Here is a 5,961-nt window from a genome sequence, read left to right on the forward strand (position 1 = left end):
AATTCTTCTCTAGAGACAAGAGGTTCTGGTTTTAACAAAAGACATTGATTGTAGGAAGCGAAGAAAACTCTTCACTATAATAAAGGCCACACACAACAGCCCAGAACTAACACAATATTTCATAGAGAAACTCAAAATCCTTACTAATATCATGAACAAGAACAGAATGCTCTTTTTTCCACATATTCAACATAGCACTGGGAGTTTGGACCACACCATTTATGAGAGAAGATGAAATAAGTTGTATATAGATTGGTAAAAAAAAAGAAATAAAAACTATCCGTTTTGAAAAGATGATATAATCTTACATGCAGAAAACCATAGAGTTTCTGACACCACACACACACACAGACACACACACACACACTTCAAAATAACAAATAAGGGAAAAGTGCAAGACGTAAAATCAACATTGGCATCATTCTCTTTTTTTGCAACAATCAAGAATTTCAAAATGAAATTAAGAAACAGTTCCATTTACAATAGCACCAAAAAACTAGAATATGTAGTCATTAACCTAATTAATAATGCGGAAAATGTGTACACTCAAAACTACCAAATATTTTTAAAGAAATTAAAATAACTACAAATCAATGGAAAAGCAAATAGATTAATTTATTGGAAGACCCCAAACTGTCTACATATTTGACACAATCACTATCACAATCCCAAGGTCGTCCTGGCAGAAACTGAAAAATCCATCCTACATTTCATAAGGAAATTCAATGAATCCCAAATTGTTAAAAAGATTTTTAAAAAGAAAAAATGAAGGCATCATATTTCCTAATTTCAGTACTCACTGCATAGCTAAAGTAACCAAAACAGTGTGACACTGGCATGAAAACTTCTGTTCATCAAAAGACACAAATAAATGGTTTCAATGAAAAGGCCAAGACAGTTCAATGGAGAAAAGACAGTCTTTTAAACAAATGGCACTCTGTAGTGCCATTTTAACAAATGGCATATCCACATGAAAACAAATGACATGTTGTTGTCTTATACCATACAAAAACAATAAGTCAAATTAGATCAAATTCTGAAGGTTAGAACTGAAACTTTAAAATGCTGAGAAAAAGTACAAGGAGGACCATTATGACAATCAATTTGGCAATGGTTTTATGACCATGACACTAAGAACACAGGCACAAAATAGACAAGTGGGATTTTGTCAATATCAAAAATTTCTCTTCAACAAAAAACACAATAGTCCCTAGCTGGTGTGGCTCAGTGAATTGAGCACTGGATAGCAAACCAGAGGGTTGCCCATTCAATTCCCAGTCAGGGCACATCCTGAATTGCAGGCCAGGTCTCCTGTAGGGGGCACGGGAGAGGCAAGCCCACATTAATGTCTCTCTCCCTCACTTTCTCCCTCCCTTGCCCTCTGCCTAAAATAAATAAATATATAAATAAAAACCACTATAAAAAAGATATCATATTGAAAGGTGACCTATGAAATGAGAGAAAATTTTTTTCAAATAATATGGAAAATAAAAGGTTAATATTTAGAATACATAAAAATCTTTAACAACTCAACAATAAGGACAACAAAAAATATGATTTTAAAATCGATAAAATAATTGAATACACATTTCTGTACAGACTATACACAAGTGGCCAAAAGTCACAGAAAAAGATGCTCAACACCACTATTATTTACAAAAAATAAAAATCACAACTTCTAAGCTTCAATTTGTTGCTTCTGATGTTCAGTGTAGTTAACTTTGCTCTGCAGGAAGAGAAAAAAATACCCCTGTGTGATACCATTGACATCTCCAAAAGCCTCTTCAAGCACAGTTGGGACCTCTCACCTCTCAGTCATCTTGAGTCTTTAAAATAACAAGGCAGGACTGTATATCACAAGGAAATGCATGGGAATCAGAGCACTCAGAGAATGTATGGCCTACAGCTATATGTCTGGGGGAAAGCACAGACTTTCTCAGGTGTCAGTTCACTATCAGTGTTGGTTAAGGAAAGACATAAGAATGGGAGTCACAGACAACCCTGCACTTCTCCTGGTTCTTCACTGACCACCTGACTGCCTACCTAACCAGAAGCCTTTCCTTGCAGCAGCACTGACTTCTATTGCCCAGCTGAGGTGTGTTTCTGTGAGGCACTATTTCCCAGAACATCCTAGAGACTGGGTTTGAGCAGAAATAACACAAAAAGACCGGAAAAAAGCCAGTGGTCAGTTGACTACTCAGGCCTCTGGCCCAAGAGGTACATCAGGTTTTTCTGAGTGGGATTGACTGAAATGAGCCACTGAGCCAATCCTAGAAATAAGTTAGCAAAGAGGAAAAAAGACAAGCAGAAGATGATTATGGCAGCAGAATTGTGTGCTCTGCCCTTGACCATGAAAGCCATTCCCTCTCACCTGAGGACAGGTGAGGACTTGGGCAAATGCCAAATGAGTGACTTATAGCAAGTGGGGAACATGGACTTGCTGAAATTCTGGCACTTTGGGGCAGTTTGTATTAAGTGGCTATGAGATAGAAATATGGAAATAACGGAAATTGTTCTGTATGTGAAAGTTCTTACCACCTCAGAGCCTAAGATCAATGGCAAGACAGACTATTTATTAGAAAAAAGAAAAGTATCTGAGACATGGGTCCTCATTCCTGGAGGAACCAAAAGCCTGTGGCCAATGGTGAGAATTACAAGGAACCTGTATCTAGGTTCCAAGATCTACAGAAATTTTGGATCATTCTCTTATGTATTCACTCATTCATTCATTCATTCATTAAATTAACATTTATTTCTTTCTAATTCATCAAAACCAACTGTTTGTTACATGTTAGTCCCTGAGGTAGTTTCAGGGGTAGACTGGGAAGTGAGAAGGCAAAGTCCTTTCCTTTATATCTGGTGGGTGTGACTGTACCTCAGGAGGAAACAAATAAGTGGTGTCAAGTCCAGTGCAGGGAGGTGTGGATGGGCCACCTGAAGGGGATGCCTGGGTATTCTGTACAGGGACTGATTATTAGTGCAGGTCATTGTTTTCTAAGGAAAAAAAGATTATTTCCTCCTTTTTTCACTCCACAGACCAAAATGTATTCCTCTGAGCTGAGGATTCCTAATAAAAAAAAGACCTGAAAGAATTCATTGGTTTAGGAGCTCAGAGGTTCTGGAATGTGGCCCCAGAGGTAGAGAAATTAAGTCTGTGACTAAGACAGACTTCAAATGACTCTGGTCAGCTGGCATACTGCGTGCGACTCTGCTTTAGTGACTGTATCTCTCTGTGCCTCACTTTATTCTCAATTAATATCATGCTCCCAGGTTGTCAGTGTACTCACTGTAAAATATTTACACTAACTGACCTAAATCATGGGTTAGAAGAGCTGCTCAAGTAAGTGCCAACTGTTACTGATCAACTCCAACAGAGAATCTCCTGGGCTGATTCCTGGTGAGTGAGGACCTTCCAGAAGCATCTTTCTCCCTCAATTTCTTCCTGGGGATACTGACATTTCTCTGAACTTTTCTGAGATCCCCTACACAGTCAGCTATGCCCAAGGACAGTGTCTAACTGTTCCATCCACACACAGACTCAGGTGACAGACCAAACTCCATTTCCACCAAGATGTGCCTCTTGGGCATGAGACTTGATGGCTGACTGGCTCATGAGACTTGGGGTTTGTGCACCCATTAAACTGGTACACATTCAGCTATTCTGAGGAGGCCAAACCCAACCTGGCATAGACTCACCACAGTCCCTGGAGTCAAGATCCCTGGCATAGTGTTCTTGGGAAGAGTTTCTGGGCTGAGCTGTGTATGAAATTTGGGGGATATCTCAGACCATGCTCTGAACTACTACAGCAGGGTCATTCTCAGGGTCAAGTTCCTAGGTAGGGGCTCAGGACACTGAGCTGAGACTGCTCTCCCTCTGCAGAGTTACTCTCAACAAACTGATCCTTCTGTGTGCAGTAACTGTCTGCAGGTTTGCCAGTTGGGAAGGGAAGGGAGATCTTAGGAAGTTTGTCTACAGTCTGTGTGTCCTGCATTAAATGTCAAAATCCAACCTGAAACAATGAGCAGAGGGCAATGCAGGCAGATCCAGGATTATTAGTCCTGAGTATGAAGAAGCAGAAGTCACCCCACCCAACACCCAGATGTCAGAAATGTATACTCATCATATACATTAAGGTATACATACCCGGTTAGCATTCTTAAATGTAGATGTTCCAGTACTACAGTGCATATACCTGTGTCATCCTTGGTGACATTTACTTGCATCCAGGACCCATCATAGTTTATTATCACAAGTCCCCCTACAGGACCTCTTACATGCTATAACAAGTTTTCTATAAGAAATGCAATTTTCCAACCTTCATCCATGCCGTTCCCTCTATACCATTTGATGCGAGCAAAGTTGGGGGTCTTACTGTCGAAAGGAGAAAAAATAAAGAATATTCTCCCCTTCAGTAACATTTCCTTCGAAAATACCCAGTTCATCTGTGGTGGCCAGGCACCAGAAGTGTAAGAGGAGACTAGGAAAAAAGAAGAAAAAATGATCAATATTTGTATCTGTGTTTTGAGATGGAAAGATGAGGCCCTGAATTCTGAACAAGTCCCTTCATCTCTCAGCCTTGGTCTACACATCTGTGTGCCTCCCATGGTCAAGGTCAACAGCATGGTCCCCATTGCTTCAGCACCTCTGAAGCTTTTATTTTCTCCATTTCAAATACTCTTCACAAAATGTTTCTCTTGCTCAACCGTTCTCTTTTCAGACGCTTTCTGACACTCAGGAGCTTGATGAAAGACACCTGTGCTGACTGCTTTCTCTGAGGATTTTCTGCTTTCATTTTCTGGCCCTGCTCTGAATTTTCATGGCAATTGTAGGTACCTGACATCAGATCTGGATCTTTCTCTGTCCCTCTCTCCTCTGTGGAACATGGGCTTTCTGATGCCAGGGCTTGTCTGATCTTGTACCTCCAGTGATTGTGACAGACTGAAAATACATGGGGTTGAATGAATAGGTGATCCCAGGGTCCTGTACCTCATTGGGTTTTTTTCCCATACCTGAGGCTAGTGGTAAAACAATCTCTAGCACCCATGGTTAAATGTTTCTCTGGTGTTTCCTGACATAAATCAATATTATTATTGTCCGTTTTGATAGTTCAAAACTCCACGATGTATAAGAAGAAATGAAAAGCAATTAAGGGATTTCTTCCTGTCATGACTTCCAGATTACATTTTTCCCTTGCTGAGCCCCCTTCCTGAACCTTTTCTGCTTCTTTCTCCTTCACCCTCAGGTTCAAACAGAAGCCCTCCCACTCTCCTCAGAGCACTGGTCTCTTCTGCAGACCCCAGCCTGTCTCTGTATCAGACACTTAGTCTACCCCAAGGGATTGTCTCCTACTCACCCACCAGCAGGAGCCCTTGCCAGTGGACAAGTCCTCTGTGGGTAGATACCGAAAGGAATCCCATGGTGTCTGCTGCCTGCTCTGCGGCTGCCTCTTTGAGAAAAGCCTGAGGTTCTGTAGGGCCACAGGCACCTCTTTCCAGAACGGTGCAATCTGCTCTATGTCCTACCTGTGCACTCAGCTTTATTCTGGGGCATGTTTACTATTCTTGTCATGTGAGCTGGGGAAGCTTCTGGGCTCAGAACCCTCCAACTCCCTGCCCTCATTTTTGGCACTCTTTTCCTTTCTAACCAGTTCTGCTCCCCTCTATACTTATTCCCTGAGAAACCTGAGGTCTTTCAACACCACACAAACACACAGGCACACATACACACAGGCACACTTACATGCACACACTTGCATGTTAACACACAGACACAAAAATCCACTCTCATTTTGAGATAGCAAAGCACAAGCCTGGGGTGTCCTGGTTGTGGGGTTCCCCCAGAGCTTCCTGTCAGGTGCACATTTGCTTTTCCCATATCCCTGTCTCTTTCACATTTGACTTTTCCCTTTAGAGCAGGTGTTCTTGTGCTAGCTCAGGTGTTCCTGTCACAAGGGTGTCACT

This window comes from Phyllostomus discolor, chromosome 12, assembly GCF_004126475.2.
Source record: "Phyllostomus discolor isolate MPI-MPIP mPhyDis1 chromosome 12, mPhyDis1.pri.v3, whole genome shotgun sequence".
In the NCBI taxonomy this organism is placed as follows: Eukaryota; Metazoa; Chordata; class Mammalia; order Chiroptera; family Phyllostomidae; genus Phyllostomus; species Phyllostomus discolor.